Source organism: Grammomys surdaster, unplaced genomic scaffold (assembly GCF_004785775.1).
Source record: "Grammomys surdaster isolate TR1022 unplaced genomic scaffold, NIH_TR_1.0 149, whole genome shotgun sequence".
NCBI classification, from domain to species: domain Eukaryota; kingdom Metazoa; phylum Chordata; class Mammalia; order Rodentia; family Muridae; genus Grammomys; species Grammomys surdaster.
The window spans coordinates 6,815,136-6,836,575 of NW_021604607.1; the positions used below are offsets into that span (position 1 = coordinate 6,815,136).

The window sequence follows — 21,440 nt, forward strand, 5'->3', positions numbered from 1 at the left end:
CATATTCATTAGATCTACACAAACAATGCTTTAAAAGCTTAAATGACCCTATGGTTCAGCCCCCTAAGTTACACTACTACAACACGCACACTCTACCAATAAATGCACTGTGTGTACACTCAAGAAACTGTGGAGCCCTGGCTAAGCTACACTGAGTTAGTTATGTGCCCTAAGCCTGCTCATGCCTCTTAGACTAAATCACAGGATGTAATTAATACTGACTGCCGTAGTGGAGTGTGGAAGGATGGGAAGTCTAAGGTGAGTGATTTGGAATACTCAATGAAAACAGTTCAGTGAATGAAAACTCCTGTAGCGAAGATCTATAAAGATTCTAAAGGTAGAATATATCAAGACTGTCTACTTAAAACTCTCCAACTGGCTCCATAGCTGGTATCTGTGGACGGAGTTCTGTGAGGAAGTCGGGACCTCCAAACCAGTGACCTCATCTCAACACAGGGACTGGTGCCCTAACTGAAGCTGTAATAGTATGATTACATCTGCTAAAACAGGAGCTGGACTTTAATGTCGGAATCATTGTATTAAACTGAACAACTGGCCCAGATCGTGACAGATGAGAGCCTTTTCTCAGCAAGCATCAGGTCCATAGTGATGGTATGGTTAAGTACTACAAAGTCTTCCGATCACAGGAAGAGAGCCTATCTTTGGAGTTGATGAACAGGAAATCTCTGGAGAGGTGAGATTCAGAATGCTGTCCTGAAAAAGGGGAAGGAACAAACTGGGACAGAGAGAAGGATATGTAAGTGTTTCTACAGAGCAAAGTGCAGACCAGGAACAACACTAAAGTCAGCACAGCCTAGCAAGTAAGGCCAAGAGCACTGGAGGAAGCTGCAGAGAAGCAGGCTTTGTAGTCTGTGCTGAAAGGATGCAAGGCTAATCCACTGAAGGCAAGTACAGAGCCCAAGTAAGAGCAAGCTATAGCCAGAAGGTGGTGGTGCACACTTTTAGTCCCAGTATTGGGGATCTCTGTGAGTTTGAAGTCAGTCTGATCTATAGAGCAGGTTCCTGGACAGCCAAGGCTACACAGAGAAACCATGTCTTGGGGGAAAAAGAGCCCAATTAATGACAGCAGAGATGGAGATGAGATGTTTAGAAGTCAAATGTACAGGCTGATGACTGAGAACGCACAATGGAGAAGTGGGAGGAGTCAGGATAACTTGGGCAGGTCTAGCTTGGGCAGATGGTGATAAAGATGCTTTTTCAGAGACAGGACAAGGAGGGCACAACAGTGTCAGCAAGTTAGGGTTTGGAGAAAGGTAATAATCTAACTTTTGAAATGTGTCATTGAGATGATCACAGAACATATTAAATGAACTCATTAGAAGTGAGAGTATTTCTATCAATATACAAAAATCTCAAAACCAGATTAAGGGTAACACATTAAACATACATATATAACTGGCCAGTGAGTCTGGCAAAATGGTGAGCTCCAAGTTTAGCAAGAGAACACAGTTATTCACAGCCCTACTATGATCTGGTATTCACAGCCCTACTATGATTTAGTATTCACAGCCCTACTATGATTTAGTATTCACAGTCCTACTATGATCTGGTATTCACATCCCTACTATGGTCTGGAATTCACAGCCCTACTATGATCTGGAATTCACAGCCCTACTATGGTCTGGTATTCATTCACAACCCTACTATGATCTAGAATTCAGAGCCCTACTATGGTCTGGTATTCACAGCCCTACTATGATCTGGAATTCACAGCCCTACTATGCTCTTGTATTAACAGCCCTACTATGGATGTTTGGCTTCATTTTATTTTATTTTCCTGATAATGCTGGAAAAGATTGTTGGACTCCAGCCTTGCGCATAGGAGGAAAAGTATTGTTCAGTGAGATAATTTCCCAGCTCTGAATGCTCTGGCTTTCTACTATGAAATCCTTTGAATAAGCCTGCAAGACACCTATAATGTTCTGCTACTGCTATAACTGATCATCTATACAAAGTTCACTGATGCTAAGAATGTGTTTGCTAGCACATGCCCAACTTAAAGAAATGATACTTAAGAAGTTCTTGTGTTTTCTATGCTGGTCAAAGAAATAACAGTTAAAAAATAAAAAAATTGAAAAGAAGAAAGAAATTAAGAGTCACAGTGTCACATGGACTTCATATTAACATCCCTCAGCAACAGAAGGACAACTTAAGGTCTATTTTTTTCTAATTTAAAAAATAAGTAATTTCATTTCTTAAATTTACTCTCCTATTTTTAACTTACAGTGTCATGAGGCAGGAAGCCTCAGGCCCACCTCACATACTATTCTTGGACTAAGCCAGGACTTTGCTTCTTGATTCAGTCAAGAGAATGAAAAGGCACAGGTTAGAAATAGTTAAGCTCAAAGGGGCTGGAGAGGAGGCTGCACTCCAGCTTCCGCAGGTCACACTTTAGATCTTAAGTGTGTCTCCTGCATGGGGACACACAGAGTGACATGCACATTAGAAAGCACACACACAGAGCCCAGGGCTCCAGGACACAGAACAGAGGCTCTGGCCACGCTACACAGCTGCCTCACATTTTGGGGGCTTTGTTTGTTTCCCTTTGATTCTCCCGGGCCACACCATAAACATCAATACCTTCCTATGTATAATACCTGTCAAACTGAAGTTTCTATCAGTCATTCAAGCTTCTATAGTGCTTCCCAGGAGCAAGTGTTGCGAGTTCAGTGTCCCTTAGCAGTTGAAGGTACATCTACAACACAAACTATGGATGACTAATCTCTCCAGACCTAGACAAGGTCCAACATCATAATCCTTACTCTTATTATTGTGCTTCAAAATTCCTTTTTAGTCTATTAAACACTACCACAGTTTTAACAGGTTATGTTTCATTCGCATGGGAAAGTATCTTGTGTGACAGACTAATAAGCATGCCAGCCATTGAAATGTTTCTTACCTGGCCAGCCTCCCTGCAGACTCTAGGCCCTATCACAAGGAATACATGCTTTGGATTTAGCTGGTCCCAGTGTCATATTCAAGCATTCATTAGCTGTATGAGATGTCTCAACCTTGCCATCTAAAAATAGGAACAATTACCACCTCATGTTACCAGGATAACATGATATAAGGCAAGGGCAGCTTGGGGCTCTAAAGTGGTGTTCCTGATGCATACGACAATGCAAGAGGAGATGGTGTGTTAGTAAAGAAGCAAAGGCTGCTGGATATCTGCAGAAATTACTGCTGACTTACTCTTGTCTTTGTCTTCCATATGCAGGGAGGTGACTCAAGTCCTTTCACTGAGCACTGGATCTATGTGCCATCAGTGGTACCATCAGCCACTATAATAAGGTCACTCATCCTAGGGCATAAGACAACAACCTCTCCCCCCAACCCCCACATATCACCCAAAGGCAGTTAAGAAACAAACCAACTGAACAACAAAGCAAGTAACTTTCTGTTAAAGAACTTAATGAGGATCTTAAGTCCAGAAAAGTGTCTAGTGGGAAACTGTGAGCCCAGCTCACCTGACTGATAACCCACAGAGAATACTGTGAGTACATGGTCTCTGGACTGTTTCCTTCCTTCACAATGTCAACAACCTAGAGTGTCACATCTAACCACAAAAGACACAGCTAAGAACATGAGTGCTTCTGATGACAACACTTTCCTCTTTTTATTTAAAACTGTTTAGGACACATTTACCACTCATTTACAGACTTAGGGATAACACTATTCTAGCCAAAATTTTAGTTCTAAAGAGAAATAAGTAGCCTCTAATAATTTGGCAGCTTGCAATAAATCAAAGAAAGTGGGTGCTTGGGGTAGCCCCTTTCTTCTATGCACTAGTGTTCTAGCTGCTAGCAAAAAGCTTACTCAGAAAGGTACTGGAAAGGGTGAAAGAAAATCAGATGTCTTAGATTCATTCATTTAAGAGAATGTCCAGAAGCAGACTAGCTAAGATTACAGATATAAACCAAAAGTCAAACGCCTGCCTTTGCTTCATGCATCACCATGCAACAATTTTATTTTGAAACAGGATAATCAAAAACCTTTAGTTTATTAACAGAAATAACACCTGACGCATCAAATGCTGAGAAGTAAGTAGAAACTGTTTTTTTCAAGATTATGGAGACCTTGTATGCAGATCACGATGGGCTAGAAATCAGAGGCCCTCCAGCCTCTGCCACTAAGCACTGGGTTAAAACTGTGCACCACCAGCAGGTTTCAATCACTTTTGATGACTGATGTTTTTCAAAACACCCAGCTAGTTCTTCCAGCTCTTTAATGTGTAAATGTGTATGCGCATAGCTGCTCATAGCTCTGAATCTTCTGTCCTAGCTCTCAGTTTCCCTCTCTAGTCTTACTCTGTAGTTTCTGGACCCAGGCTCAGAAAGTTTCTTTGTGACGTGCAAAAGTGGAACAATTGCCTGCCAGAATTCTAACATATTTTATAAATACGTAAAGGAATAAGGAAGCAAACAGAAGTTAACTATTATTCCACCCCTACAAAACAAATGTTTGGGGGGAAGCAGGTAGAAGCAGCCATTGCGTTTGTTAGTAATCCTGTAAATCTGTAACATAAACTTTCTCTATTTTTGTTAAATAACATCACATACTCTAATTTAAAAAGAGTTTGACTTCCCAGTTAGAGACAAACTATCCCATAAGTGGATTCCCCCACCACATGTAAGAAACCACAAAAAAAACATACAACACTTTAAAATTCCAATTATCTTGACAGAGCTAATTCAGAAAACTACAGCTATTCAATATTCAAATGAAAGCTATTTTTATGAGAGGGCACAAGGGAAGAAGAAAAGTAGAACTGGGGAAGTTTGTGGTGATCACACTCACACAAGCAAAACATTCTCACAGAGAAACTTAAAAGGAAAAGAAAAAAATGTATCAAGTTCCTCCTTTTAAAAATGTTCTATTAACAACAGAAAGCCTAAATCAAAGTCCTTAGTTTAAATTCTTCTTCCTCTTTCCCATTGTTTCTTTTTTTTTTTTTGGTTTTTCGAGACAGAGTTTCTCTGTGTAGCCCTGGCTGTCCTGGAACTCAGTCTGTAGACCAGGCTGGCCTCAAACTCAGAAATCCACCTGCCTCTGCCTCCCAAGTGCTGGGATTAAAGGCATGCGCCACCACCACCCGGCTTTCCCATTGTTTCTTAACTTCCTGAAATATCTAGAACTTTGACCAGTTATAGTAAATATGTAATAATGGTTTGTCAGTCTGCCCTAGCATTCTTTCTGGAAGTAAATGGAAATAAAAAAGCCAAGAGACAAGTTTTCTCAAAACCAGAGTAGTGTTTGGTTTTTGTGGAGGGTGGTGAGAAATCAGATATGCTTGCCAGATAATCCCAGCACTCAGGAGGCAGAGGCAGGCAAGCCTGAACACATACATGTGCCTGGCTCTGACATACATGGCATGCATGGAATACATGGCACACATGGTTCTGACATACATGGCACACATGGCTCTGATATACATGGCACACATGGCTCTGACATACATGGCATGCATGGCATACATGACACACATGGCTCTGACATACATGGCACACATGGATCTGACACATGTGGCACATATGGCTCTGACATACATGGCACACATGGCTCTGGCACATATGACTCTGGCAGGCCTTGCCCTTCCCCAGATTCAGTTCCTAGCACCAATCTGTCATCTCATAGGTATCAATAACCCCAGTTCTGAGGATCCAAGGCCTTCTGGCCTCCAGACAGACATTCAGGCAAAACATTTATGTACATGAAATAAAAAGAGATTATAATACTGAAAAACTTACAGATAAGGAACACCACTGAGATCTCTGCATAGTTTCTATTATAATTTTTTTTTAATTTCTAAACATTTTATGTGTGTTAATTTTCAAGTTGGAAAATGTGCTATTTAAAACAGAAGTAGATCTTGGAAAATACCAACTTAATTTTATATTATAAGCCCACAGCTGTGTGTAAAATGTAGAATAAGTAAAAGAAGCATTAAATCTTTCCAAGGAGAAAGTAGGTAGCATGCGAGTTTCTCGACACATGACAGGTCAGAGGCAGAGGACAATCAATGGAAGAGCAAGCAGGTTCAGGTCCCCTCAACATGAGCCTAGGTCTCAGAGAGCACTGGGGGCTGGCAGTAAGTTACAGGGAGTTGGGCAGTGAAGAACAATGTGCATCGCCTTGTATACAAACATGTTTATAGATAAGCTACTCACAGGCAAACATAAACAGATGTGATGCTGGGTAATACCAACTGTGGGTACAGCCCAGGGTCGGAGGACCCAAGTTCTAAGACGCTGCCCTAAATGAAACAAGCAGAACGTCTCTAATTCTGGACACTTGATTCTACATCTGTATACACTAAGATGCTATTCTATCCTCAACAACATGAATTTTGTCCCCATTCTGCACATTCCTAGCTATGTCAAGAAATCAGAATTCCATTCCTTTATTTAAATGTAGAAAACAGGAACGCAGATTGCATCCTGTACCTTCACAACATAATTGGTCAATCTCTTAAATTAGGATCTGTCCTCCTGTAAAACGTGCCACTATATTCCTGCCCCTATTCCATCCCTCACCTTTCAAAAGGGACACTGGGGTAACTATCATTATGACTTCAATTATCTTTGTTTATACTTCAGAGACTTGTAATTGGGAGACACCGTAGAAACTTCTCGAAAGTTGTTAATATAGATGATGGTTTTCTCTCCACTGTTCTTTTCTTCATTGTATTTGAAATATTTCCTTTTGAAAAAGTATCCTAAGGAGATAGTCTATATTTGGAGGTAACGAAACTTTAAAACAGAGGTTCTTGATAAATACTAATTGAGCTATTTCTCAGACTATGTAAAGCAGGGGTATAGTTGCTTACTTCACCCTAGGAAATAGTCACAAAAATCAAGGAGTATTAGCATTTTCTAACGTCAACAGTTGCCAGCAATATCTGTAATAAAAGACCAGCTTTAAGTTTCAGAACTGGGCCTTCCAAGTAGCAGAAAACAATCTTCTTTGTAAAATGAAGAATTTCATATATGTACACAACGTATCTTGGCCACACCCACCTCCCCCGCTTCCTACCTCCCACTTCCCTTAGACACCTAACACATCCCTTCCCACCTTCAGAAAACAAACAATCTTAACAATTACTGAAGAACAGTCAAGTGCAAAGCATATGCTCACTTTATTTGGACAATAATCTTATGAGATAAGTGCTCTAACATACAGGCCTACAGTTCTACTTGGGAAGCTGAGGCAGGAGGATCATAAGCTCAAGGTCGCCGGGCGGTGGTGGCGCACGCCTTTAATCCCAGCACTTGGGAGGCAGAGGCAGGCGGATTTCTGAGTTCGAGGCCAGCCTGGTCTACAGAGTGAGTTCCAGGACAGCCAGAACTACACGGAGAAACCCTGTCTCGAAAAACAAAAAACAAACAAAAAAACAAAACAAAACAAAACAAAAACAATAAGCTCAAGGTCTGCCTAGGCTAGAGCATGGGTTCAAGCCCAGCCTAGAAAATAAGTGAAAGCACACCTCAGAGTGAGTAAAACGGGCAGGGACAGCTCTGTGGGAACACACTTCATACCTGCGATGTCACGAGACACACTCGACAGTAAGTAAGAGTCTACATAGTAGCTGGTTCTCATTAGTGTTTTGATGAAAACTGAGGCTCAAGATACTAAACAACTTGTCTACAAAATAAACCACTGTCTCCAACCTTGAGGACAAAAATGAGCTGTGGTCTTCGGCAGACACAGCTGATAAAGGTGTAGGCTACTAAACCATCACTCTTTGATACTGTCTACTCTTAATAAAATGTAAAAATAGGCTGCCTTCAATATTAGTCTTCTCTAAGTTCGTTTAAACTAAAAACCTGTTTTTCCAGGCACAGTAAGTTTCTAGGTCCCCAACAGTTAAAGAAAATGCATTCTAGAACATGACATGAAAGCTTTTTTGAATGGGTGGATGAAGGGCGCCACCCTAGAGTCTATCTGTCCATCAACTACATTCTTTTATATCTCTCAATGATAATACTCTCTAGATTTCTAAGGTGTTCTATACACAGCAAATATGTGAATATGAGTCACTAAAGTGAATTTCTGAAGAATTTCCAGGTCCACATGCTTAAGATGCTAGGGTCAAACACAGGAAGAATCATCAAGTTAGAAACCCAACCTCAGGTGAGCAGAGGCCTGTAGGCAAAAGCTCCATCCAGAAAACAAAACAAGGCAAGCAAAGGAAGTTTAGGAAGGCTCAAGCAGGATGAGTGCAAGTTCAAGGTCAGGTTAGGCTACGGCAATTCAAAGAAAAACAATGGGCCAACCTATATTTCCATTCCCAGTTAGCAGTGGAGTAAATGGGACCTGCCAGACCTCTTGCAGGATACCAGAAGCTTAGGCCCTACAGATGGCCCCAACTTATCATGGCTTATTTTAGGATTTTCTGACTTTACAATATCAAAAAAAACCAAAAAAAAAAACAAAGGGTTTTCCATTCAGCAGAATCTATACTCACAAGTCTGGTCTGTTCTTGGATTAGCAGCATGCATGATACTCTCCTCATGTCAAAAGTAAAGGACATAGACCTGGCCCACTGACTACAAGTTGTGTAAGCGTCTGCTGCGAGGAACAAGTAGAAATCAAGTTGACATGGAACAGGGATGCCTGAGAACAGGACAATGAGTGGGCGGGGCTAGACTGCCCCAGCTTACTGCTGCCCGACTTACTGGTGAAGAAGAAGCAGGCAGTCAGCAGTCTGCCTGAACTGGCTTGATCCAAGGTTCAAGGTTTGTGGCATCTGGGCCACAATCTGCAGGGCAGAGCACAAGAGGAAACTATGAGAAGAGTTGAGAAATATGGATATGAAGGTAAAAATCTTACAAACTTTTTGAAAACACTCACAGAAAAGTTTAAAATAAACAGATCTATACTCTCCACTGCTATAGAGGACCCAGGAAACTCTAGCATAAAAGAAAACGCAAATAAAATGGAAGGCGGCATCATGAATAGACACCACAGACTGGGAAAAAACACTAACTCAATAAAAGGACAGGTGGATGTTTTGAACAAGTGTGTTGCTGAGAGCCAAGACTTTGTTGCCCTCCTACCCGTGAGAAGATACTAGTTAGAGAAGACACCTGAGCTAAGAATTGTTCCATTACCCTCCTACCCGTGAGAGGATACTAGTTAGAGAAGACACCTGAGCTAAGAATGTCTCACTACCCTCCTGCCTGTGAGAAAATATTAACTAGATAAGCAGCTGGAGCTAAGGAATGTTTGTGGGAGCACTGTGGTTACAGGTAACAGGAAATGAGAGTCGTTGGTGGGATAGCCCTGGACCCTGACCCTTAGATAACCTTCCCGCCTGCTTGTCTTTATAATGGCAGCCTGAACAATGAAGTTAAGTGATTGATCAGACATTTAGACAGGTGCTCCTTCTTTGTGTCTCTTGTCCCCTTCCCTAGGGTCTCATCAAATCCCTCCTTCTCCCCACGGGCCGGGGCAGTTGGTGCCCAATGTGGGGCTCAAACCCACAACCCTGAGATTGAGTCACATGCTCTACCAACTGAGCTAGCCAGGCCTCTTTTTGTTATCAAACAAACATATCAATCCTCAGCCCCATATGAGAACTGGGTCTGGGCCATTCCATTTATAGGTAAGAAGGTCCTTCCACATAACTGTGACACAGTTTTTATTGGTTTCAGGGTGCCAGAGGCAACTGGCAGCAGATTTGCCATGAGTGTCCAGATTTAGAAAATTGAGAACAACAAGGCATGATGGAGAATATTTTTAGGGGACCCCTTATGGGGATATAAGAGAACCCTGTCCTAAGAGAATATATCAAGTATTCACTGCAGTTTACTACTCCCTTCACTAAACAGCACTATTAGTCTTAATAGTGTGCATGTGGCATGCATGCATAACACGTATGATGTGTATGTGATGGGCATCATAGCCACCTGTAAGTGCACATCACGTGTGAAGTCAGGTGTACCAGTCAGGCCTCTTCTACTGCTCTTCAAGTTCTTTTCTGAGACAGGGTCTGTGGTCGAGCCCGATGCTTGCCCTCATGCAGTCACACCTGGCTTTCTACAGATGTTAGGGATCCAAATTCAAAACCACACACTTGTACAGCAGGGTCTTTATCCTGAGCTACCCTCTGCAGCTTTGAGATTAGTCTTATACTGGGAGGAAAACCAGAACATTGGTTGCAGATATGTAAAAAGGAGAAAACAAGAATGAAAGGGGCACAGGAATCTTTTCAGATTGATGGAAATTGTGAATTTTATGGATATGAAAAGTATCAAAAGAGTCTGGAGCTAAGATTGGGCATTGTGGCTCAGATCTATGATGCCAGGCTGTGGAAAGTTGAGGCAAGAGGGTCAAAGTTCAAAGCCAGCCTCAGATACATGAGACAGGTAAAAAAATAAAAAAATTTAAAACGTACATTTAGCATGTTTACATTGTATTGCATGTATATTATACTTCTGATTCTTAATTTTTTTTTTAATGAAAACAATGACCAAAAGTTGTAATCCTGTCTTCTTACTATCTGTCAACCTTTTAGAATGGTTCTTTCCAGACTCTGGACTGAAGATCATGTGTATTAAAATTACCTGGTCCTCTTCTAACTTACTAAACCAGAATTTTGAGACCAGTAAAACTCTCAAGTCCAGGAAATTTTAAGATTCACAGAGATACATAGTAACAAAATGAAGAAAAGATATGGTGTTTAAACTGCACTGTCTAGACTACAAACAGGCTATCACAGACAGAAGGAACACAACTGTCATTTGAGTGCTAACCTGCTGTTACATTATCACCATGTTCACATTCAGTTTTCTACTAAGTCGCTCCAGGGAGCCTCAAATCCAAGTTTTAGTTCCCAGCTGCCTATCCATTCTTATTTCTCACAGACCCCAGCTCAAACTGCTTTCCCTTGGACTGTGAATGTCCTTAAAGGCTCTTATCTCCTCCAGGTGGCACAGTTAGGAGGTGGTAGGGCCTTCAGAGATGGGCCTAGGTGAAGGGTCATAGGTTGTTAGGAGCCGCATCCGCCATTGGAACATGGCGCCGGTTTCCTGCTTCCTGGTTCTTCTTGCGAGCCTTGCTTGAATGTGCGCCTGCGCAAGGCGCGAAAATCAGTATGCTAATTTGGCGACATCATAAGAGCCAATGAGTGTGCGGCACATCTCCTAAAGCGCTATATAAGCCACTAGCTTTTGGGGCTTGGGGTCCCTCGCCTCACTACCATCTAAGAGAGCTGTAACACTAAAAGAGCTGTAATAAAAATGCTGCCAGAAGAATCCTGAAGCGTGGCGTTCTCCTTTTCGGCGAGGCAGCACCCCGCAATAGGTCATCAAGGCACACCCTCAAAGGAGATGCTGGGATTCTGGTCGTTTTTTTGCTTCCTGGTCAAAAGATGGGCAATTTCACTCTGCCACTTGCTCCCACCATGACGCATTACGTCACTGCAAGCTCATAGCAAGGAGGCCATGGGTCAGACTGGCCCTTCCCTCTAACTAGGTAACTTAGGTCTTCTTTCTTGGCACTGTGTTCCCTCCTCCTCGTCAGGGTTGCTCCTTTCATACCACAATCTTATCTACTTTCTTTAGAGCTGAATCTACATGCATCTTTCCCACGAAACACAGCCACCTACCAGATTCTTCCCACAGTCTTTCCAGGGCTTGAAGACCTTGCTCTGACCAGATGTACTTATAGTTTACTGAGACTAGACATCCCAACCTTATTGACTCAGTACTGCTCCTAGTTTCGTGGTTCTCAACCTGTGGGTCTCAAGCCTAGTGGAGCTGCAGATCAGATATCCTACATATCAGATACTTACCTTATGATTCACAACAGTAGCAAAATTATAGTTATGAAGTATCAAAAATAATTTTATGGACATATCAGATACTTTATGATTCATAACAGTAGCAAAATTACAGTTATAAAGTATCAAAAAATACTTTTATGGTTGGGAGTCATGACAACAGGAGGAACTGTGCGAGTCGAAGCATGAGGAAAAGTTGAGACTATCGCCCTAGTTACACTGAGGGGGTGCTGCAAATTTACAGTGCTCTTTAGATCCTTTCAGGGACCGGGGTACTAACAAGCTGGAGGGTTAGAGAGGAAGGGGCAAAGCTGGTGGCTCAGGATACTCTGGGTTAGATCTGAAAAAAGTCCCATGCTTCCATGTCTGCTCAGATTACTCGACTGCCCAGAACAAAGACCCTAAAAGCAAGCAGAGTCACAGGCAGTGTCACACACCTTCGCTCCAACTTCACAGACAGTGCCACATAGACGCATGGACCTCTGTGTGTTTGAGGCCAGGATGCTCTCCACAGTGAGTTCCTGGACAGCCAAGGACTACACAGGGTGAGTTTTGAATGGCAACATTTTCTAAATTTTTTAATAGTTGTGAACTCAAGTGCTAGGACTTCTTTGCTCTGAATGCATCATTTAGAAACTATGCTTATTATGTGCCATCCTTCGTGATTTTTCAACAACAAACTAAATGTTGTCCCAATTGTATCTGTAAACAAGACCAGGCTCTCGATCTAGACTTGTCTGCTAACTGATATCCTGATCATGTCATGTCTTACTTAAAATCGCTCTGTGGACATGCAAACCCAGCACTCCCCACTCTGGAGTTCCCACGTGGCCCTCTTCTGCCAAGCTGGCTAGCTGACTGGCAAGCAGTCTCTACCAGCCCTAGCCAACCCATGCCGAGAGACCTGAATTTCCTGAATTTGTCTGAACCCAAGTGTCATTTCCATTCCATCACAAATTCCTTGATTCAGACTACCAGATAATTCTTCTTATACAAAGGCATCTTCAATGACATCCTCGATTGTAATGTCCTAGTGAGAGGTCAGACAGGATTGCTAAATTCCCTCATGCATCCTGTCATATGCTGTCACTAGTAAGTAAGGTCTCCACTCTCCTTCCTTCCAGAACATTCTATTAATACCTCTATGGCCATTAAAAAAAAAAGCTAAACAGTCTTACTTTCCAATGTACATAGCCAAATAAAAGTCCAGAGTCTAATACAGCACCTAAGGCTCTGCGTCCTTTACTCCTACTCCACCTTGGATCAAGTCTAACTAGCATCTTCATTTCCTTCTCATACTCATTTAGAAAGCTCAAATATTACCCATCTCCTTAAACATACTGTGCTTTTTCATTTTTAATAATACAGAATAAATAGTAACTCAGGCCGGCTTATTTTATTTTTACGAGCTCCCTTCTACTATTTAAAGCTATTAGCTAACCCTGTGCAGAAATAATGAGTGAAGAAACAATCAGACAATGCAGCCAACTCGCAGTCAGCTATTCTCACAGCCACATTAACACCATCTGCATCAACTAGGGGAGTGTAGAGATGTCGTCCAGACTTTACCCTGCTTCCTCCTCCCACCTCATTACCACTGGTACCTTACTCGTGACTTTCTATGAGCACGTCATTCACTTCTATTCCCAGTGTCTCCTGGACTATCTTCTTCAATGCTCCCCCATCCCCATGTGTTTGCTCCTTTGGTCTCCCCGTGCCCTTAGGCTTGGCTCCTTCGGGCTGTCTCTCCTTCACAAGAGCATCAGGGTTTCTTACCTAACACTCTCACATGCGTGGCATTCGATAGTCACGTGATATTTTCATATACACTTACTCGGTCACTAACTCACTTCCGCACATACAGTATGCATGTGCATATGTAAAAGACCATGTACAGGTACTGCTGCCCAGTCCTTTCCTAGGTTTGCTCTTAGCACTGAGACTATTGTGAGGCTCAGTGATTCATCTAACATGCTGTCGGGGCATCCTCTGCCTGCTTCAGTGCAACCCTAACATTTGCCCCTTACGACTCACTACTCCAGTGACCCAGAGACAGGCTCCTACTTGGTGTCTTTCCTACTAAATGACATTTTCCTTGTTAACAATCATTCATGATTCACAATTTCATAAAGTCAACCAAAGAACATTTTATGAGTGGCCAAGACCAAACTACCAATTTCAAAGGGCAAAACTACACAGCAAAACATCTCTAGATTTTCTTGAAAAGAATTTTTTCCTTTAAAAAAATTTTTAATTTTAAAAATCTTATTTTGCCTGCATATATGTCTGTGTACTATGTGTGTCTCCTGGTACCCATGGAAGACAGAAGAGGGCATCAGATTCCCTAGGACTGGAGTTATAAATGGTAGTGAGTTGTTATATGAGTGCTGGAATTGAACCTGGGTTCTCTAGAAGAACAGCCAGTGAGTGAGCTTAACCACTGGGCTATCTTTCCAGTTCCCCTTTCTTTCTGTTCAAAGTTTTTCTATAGCTATGTAGCACTCAGGCTGGAGTCAAACTTGTGAAGATCTTGCCTCATCCTCTCAATGTTAGGATTACAGGCCTATCTCACCATGTTCTTAGAAATACAAAAGAAGGGAGGCTTGAGGGAGTAAGGTCTCTTATGTTCAAGGCTAGACTAGGTTACAGAGCCAGAGCAACCTGAAGCTACACACACACACACACACACACACACACAGAGAGAGAGAGAGAGAGAGAGAGAGAGAGAGAGAGAGAGAGAGAGAATAATCTACACACTGTCTACAAATCTTCTTAAAATATCTATCTACATTCCCTCGGTAAGGAGTTAACAGTATCTCACAGCCTTAAATTAACCTATTAAGAGATGTTTTTAATATCCTAAAGTATGTGCAGGATTAATGATCAAACGACATGAGACTTGGTCCCAAATCCACCACGGAAAGCTGTCTTAGGAAAGTCACTTAGTGTCCTTGAGTCAATTCTTCTGTATAAACTGGATAAAGCCACCTACCCTTCGGAACTGTTAGCAAATGAAGAGAAAGAGGAGCTGTAGAAGAGCAGCTAAAGACATGGAAAGCTTTCGATGATTACTGTTCTGCACAAGACCACCTTTGTTTCCAGAACCAGACCCAAGAACTACTGATGCATAGGTGGACTTTCTAGTCCAACAGCAAGTATAATAAATGCCTTCAAGGAAGCCATCTATATAACTTCTGGATCCCCTTCCTAGGTTACAAGTCAGGTCCTATAAATAGAATTTGGAGTATATTCATCCAAATGTATGATCCCTTCGCTACATGAAAACTCATCAAGGGTTGTTCCTAAGTCCCTCCTTGCTGGCCTGACTTAACTACCTGGAACAGCACATAGCATCAGCTACAAAATTGGCAACTTCTACTGCCAGTCTTTTAAATCACTTGAAAAATATAAAATGAAAATGATCCTTCTACTGATCTAACGGAAGGGGAAGTTAGACTACAGTCTCATGTAAACAGCCTGATGTTCTATTTAATGCTTAGAGATCCTTTAGATCTAAAACAACCAAAGGAGGACCAGCTCCCAGGACTCCCACCCCCATACAGAATATGTAGATGCTCAAGCCCCCTTATGCAAAATGGCATAGCATTTGCATATAATCTGTATAAATTCTCCTGGTTTCTTCTTCTTTTTAAGGCAGGGTCTCATATAACTCAGGCTGGCTTGACCTTCACATAGGTGAAGATGACCTTTAACTTATTATCTTCTTACTCCTACCAGGTTTATAGAGTATTACCACACCCTATTTATATGCAGTGCTGGGGATCCAGCACTCTACATGCATGCTAAGCAAGCGCTCTACAATAAGCGAGCTGCACTCCCAGCTGCTGTATAATACTAATAAAGGTAAAAGCTATGCGAATAGCTGTTACTCTGTACTGTCAGAGAGTAAATAACAGGAAGAACAGTACATGCATATTCATTACAGGGTATACTTTTGCTCACACTATTTTCAATGCGAGGTTAGATCCACAGATGAAGGACCTGTGGCTTAAAAGGGCAGACTTCATGCCTAAGACAAGATGTGGCAGAGAAAGCCCCCTGATTGATGCTTACATTGTATCCTAAAGCACAGGAACAAAGGGGCTTGAGGAGCTGGTGGCAACAAACACAGGGAGGCTGCAGGGAGAAATGTGCACTTACAACTGATAACAGGTTGTGTGGTTAGACAGATAAAGATTCCAAGGTGCGGCCCTCAAAAGAATAGGTGACCGCCTGTGGTAATCTGTTTGAGGGAGCTGTGGCCCTCTAATCTCTCTTCCTGATAGGCTCTTTCCTAGATCCTCCTTAAGGAGATAAGGGAGGCTCACAGAAGCCTCGAGGGCATCACTGTGTACCAGTGCAAATTGCTTTTATAGATGGACATTTCTTCTACAAAAAGGCAGCTCTTTAAAACCATTCCAGTGTTGACAGTTTTTCTAAATATGCCAAAGAAGTATATTTTAGGGTGGCATATTTTGGTTCCCCACAGTCTTAAAACCCATTTATGAACGTGTAGAAACGGAACAGTGTCATTATGGTCTCTTGCCAATCATTTATTTTATTGTTCACCTACACATCTAGACAGGCAACTAATTTTCACTTAAACTACCCAAGTAAAATTTACCCACTATTAACATGAGCCAATAGTCTACCCTAATTACCCTTCCAAGACCCATCCTGCTCTAAGACGGCTTTTCTCCTCAGAAACAAAATACCTGGCCAATGCAGATGAAGGACTTACTATGCTTTACACTGTCCCTTGCATTCTCTAACAACTACACTAAAACTAAGGAAGCATCATGGATAGTGTATTCAGCTCATGCACCCTGAATGACAGACAGTAAATCATGGATCCAACAAATGTCCTATAAACTGTGATAAAGTTATTACCTTTACAATAATAAAAGATTAGGAATTGGTCACTTTTTAAACATTTAAAATTCTATAAAAGTGAAGACAATGCTAACCCCTCAGAACTTCTGATGGTTCCAGGTGACTGACCTGCAGGTGACTCCAGGGACTCTGACCCTGCTAACAATAGCTATTAACTCTCCCCACCTGCCACATCTGCCAAACCACAAGGTCATAATACTATCTGGACCTGAGTTACAGCAAAGTAAAAGAACTTTAAGTTTTAAAGCTGGAGCTACACAAATTGCTAAAACCTAGCAGTTTAATGAGGAAAGCTATAAAAACAACTCAGTTAATAAGGCCAGTGGATACACAGCTCAGCAGTTAATGGCCAAACCTGACAACTTCGATTCCACTCCGAGAACCTACACAGTAGGTGACAAGTCCTGAGTCCTACAAGTTGTCCTCTAATCAATGCACATGCTCACACACATACATACACACATGCAGTAAATATGTAAAATGTTGATGAGAAACTAACTTACAGAAAACAGAGTTCAATGAGTCTTCTCCATGGTTCAATTAGCAGAAAGTAGCTGCCGTCAGTAACGGGCCTTACAAACCCTTCAGCCTTTATCTAAGTTTACTTAACACTCCAGAACTCTTGTGCTTTCTCCAGAATACCTACAAGGAAGCACCGATACTTTCTCCATCTCGAATAATGAAACGGAAATGATGGTTTCTCAGAGACACTAGAGAAAGGGCATTCTCCTCCCAGACTCAAGGTCTGGTACTGGAGTCTATTAAAAAAAAAAAAGATGAGCCAGAGCAACGATGCACACATTTAGAGCTTGCATGTGTGGGTGCCACACAAAAGATGAGGCTCAAAAAAGGGCCAGAACCAAAGTTTAACTCTCTGGTGAAGTGCTGGCCCGGCAAGCTTAAGGGGAAAGATTCCAGTCAGCACTGGGGACAGGAGGTCATGGTGGGAGTTTACAATTTTAAATGACAGAGGGAAGAAGGGCTTGAGAAACTAGGCCTGGGGTACTAGGCTCTGGGAGAGTGAGTGGAGGAGATGCTTTTCAGAGCAGAGACTATTGTCTCATACAGATAAAAGAACCTCAAAGCAGCGCCCCCAAAGCTATGTAACATTTTCAGAGTATGTGACACTCTTGAGTAATTGGGATTAGCCATTCTCTCACAGACCCAGGTATGAGGAACAGAGCCTTAAAAGCTGTATTAAGTGTTTATTTCACCAACAGATTTCTTTACAGAGAGACAAATTTCTCTTACATACAAGGACAGCTTTTCACAGCTACTCTCACTGTGCCCTGACACTTGGAAGCTCCATCTGGAAACACGCCATAGGATCACCTTTGGGGTACCACTACTTAAATGTCCCCCACCATTCAGAGAAATGTACACATTAACTTGGTATGTAGATCAAATTAAAGTCTAAGGTAAGCAGAGGCAGAACAAAAGCAGTAAGCATGCCATTTCCACTAAATGTCCATTAGGTACTAATGGTTTGATTTGTGTATTCATCTAGGGTTTTTTTCCCCCCCTAGCCTGAAAGAACGTATTAACACCAAGGGGAAAAAAGGACATACATCCTAATTAAGCCTAATGAAACACAGAAAATAATGTCTAGTACTTATTATGCCCTTTCTATGTGGTAGGCACAGTTAATCCTCACCAATATGCCTTAAGGTAAGTACTTCCTTTTTCTTTCTTTTTTTTTAGACAGGATTTTACTATGTAGCCCTTGGCTGTCCTTGAACTTCCGTGTATGTAGCCCTTGGCTGGCCCTTACCTAGCACCGACCCTGCCTCTGCCTCCCAAGTGCTATGATTATTGATTACCTGTGCACCACACCCAACCAGGGCAGCTGTACATTAAGTGGCTGAAATACAACTCCTGCCTCTGTTACAACTACGGCATAAATTATACTTTCATAATTATGTAAGTCTACTTCCTTTTAGAGGAACTGAAATCCACTTCAACATAAGAAAAGCCCACAATTAGAAAATAATTTTCATACAATTCACCTAAAAATACAAAAACCCCTTTGCATCCTAAAAGCCTCAATTAATTTTAGCCCAACAATAGAACACTTGCTTCATCTAAGATGTTCATGTAATATTTTAACCTAGATGACAGTTTTCTCTCTTTGCAATGAAAGAAAAATGAGCATTTTCACTAATAATGCTAATAATTGTCTTTAAATAAAAGCGTATGTAGCTTTGCATCATTTCACATATAAAGCATTCAAAGCTCTCCATCATTACAAACGAACGCTACCACAAATAAGCCAAAAATAATTTATCACTGTCACTAGAAGGATACAGAAACAAGCACTATGGATATGATAAAGTGGAATAAGCGAACACCACTCTAGGGTCAGGCCCTCCAACCCTGCTCCAAAGCAACCAGCAATTTAGTCCCTTCAAAAGCTCCTGGGCCTTGCTTCCCAATCTACAGAATAATCATCTCCACCTTCTACTCTTCCAGCTCGGAAAGAAATGACTCATCGGCTTCTCATTTCGATTTGTGAAAGTTATCACCATTACTTCACAGGCAGTAAACTGTTTTGCTTTAGGCCCACAATAGTAGGAGACAGCCAGCCCACTCCCAACTAAGAAAAAGGGAAAGCCCACCATTGCTGGCTCGCCAGAGATGATTCTCAAGGTGAATCATGGAGAAGCCATTATAATGTCAAAAGGTGTTAGGTTTCAATATTTTAAGTTGCTGTTTTGTATGCCAGTACATTCCCCCTAAGGACAAATAGTAAAATTCAAGGACAATAGAGAGAAAAATATGTAATTACCCATTACTTTTTTCAAGAACTCAGAAGACCAATTAAAAACATTAGCACCTTTTTGCAGAAATGTTTGAATTAGCCAGCAAAGTATCCTTCAGATTTTTCCCCCTAAACGTTAAGGACTACATAATCAAGTGAGTTTTCATTTTGTAAGCCGATAGAGAACTCAACAAATGTATGAAATTAGTAATACAGATGTGACTTTCTCTATTCCACGAGAATGAAAAAGGTAATATCCCTGCATGACAGCCACAAAGGTGAACCCCCGGACAATAACCATTGCTTCATGCTGTGTCTTGCTTCCGTTGCTAAGTCAGTCTCAAAAAAGGACTATGAATACGAGACTATTAAGATTAAAATACACATTTGACTAAATTCCCAACTGTTAGAACACTCGAGCTCATTTTAGCACAGCCTTCTAATACCAGCATCTTTTTCACATCAATACTTAAAGAGAAACCATTTTTAAACTTCTACGGAACATGTAGTTCAATTTTACATGGCCCTCTAAAGATACAGTTAAAAGCAAGCATCTCTTATTCGTCTTCTAGGATAAATGTCAGCAAATCGTAATAGTACAGTCTAGCCTAGTGTTAACTTGGAAAGGAGCAAGCCTCCGGTGTAGATGGAGAAGCTGCTGCTATAAGAATTTCAAGGTGTAGTTGGAAGAATGTCCAGGAAAACTGGTAACTGCCCAGACCTATCAAATATATACATACAATTCAAAATAAAGGATCACTTACTAAGTCCAGCAGCGAGCCACCTTTTGCTTGGAACGCCAAAATAAAAATGCCAAAAGCTCGTGACTGACCCCCATAGCCTTCAAAGTTGAGACCCAAACCAAGTATTTACGCTGTTCCTTAGCATCCTTCTGTCAATGCAACTCCCTCTCCTCAAAGTCACTCTGCTTCAGCTACTCGAATGCCCAAGCCCCAGCACCAAAGATCCATTTAAAGATCCTTATTAAAGGTTCAAGGACTTGGAGCGGGGTCTTCCTTGCGGCCGCCTCCGCATCCTGTACTAACCAACCCAGGTTAAACCCCCAGAGATGCTCCAGTCTTTTCCCGAGTCCACGCTCCCCGGCTCCTTCCTTCATCTCCCGGTACATCTTTTACCGTCGACCTTGAGGACCCTCAGGTCGGAGCTCTGGAGCTCCAGGTGACCTGGCTGGTCTCCTCTACCCTTGCAATGGGCACAGACGACCTCCCCAACCCAGTCTCGACCCACCACGACCTCGATGACGAATGCCCTCCTATCAGCCCCAAACGACCCCTTCTTCCCCTTAGGCGCCCTGACTCCAACCGAAAAGCAATTCCTCCGAGACGTACCGAGAGCCTACAGCGCGTAAGCTCCCACTACGCGCGGCACCGTGCGCAGGGGCTCAATGCCCCGGCTTGTCTTCCTCTTCCCGGCGGATCCATCCCGGCCCAAGGGCCGTGCCGCCTGCGCCGAGGTGCGGAGGCGCCCGCTGGAGGAGGACTGCGCCGGGCACGGAGACCCGGGCAAGGAGAGGCGGCCGCTTGCGGGCGGGCGCCGGGCGCCGGCGGGGACACTCAGCGGCCGGGACACGCGCGGCGGCCTCATCCAGGGCACCTGCGGCCAGGCAGGATGGGCCGGGGCAGCGCAGTCAGCGACAGGGCGAGCGCGACCGCCTGCGCGTCCCGTCCTCCGCTCCTACCCGGCCGGCGCAGCCTCGCTTCCTCCGGACGGAGTCCGGGGACCCCAGCTCGGCCGGATGCCCCCGCCAGCCCCCACCCATTCCCGGCCGCCTCCCCCTCGTCACCCTCTCCCCTCCCCCCGCCCCCCAGCCCCCCACCGGAATGGAAAATACCTCCCGGGGTGGGGGGCGGGCGGGGCCACGCCTCTCTGAAGGGCAGCCTACCGTGACCAATGGCAGGCGGGGCTCTAGATGGGCGGGACTCCCGGCGGCCAATCCAGAGGCGGGTAGGTGAAGGCCGGAGGAGG

General features: G+C 42.9%; 1 protein-coding gene across 1 annotated transcript in view; it reads right to left on the minus strand.

Moving 5' to 3' along the window:
* Nucleotides 1-20,949, minus strand: part of Socs5 (suppressor of cytokine signaling 5) — a 30,917-nt gene extending 9,968 nt beyond the window's left edge. The window contains exon 1 of the mRNA XM_028765164.1: nt 20,804-20,949. The gene's annotated coding sequence lies outside the window, so the exon portion shown is untranslated. The remainder of the gene's footprint in view (nt 1-20,803) is intronic.
* Nucleotides 20,950-21,440: the final 491 nt, after the last annotated feature.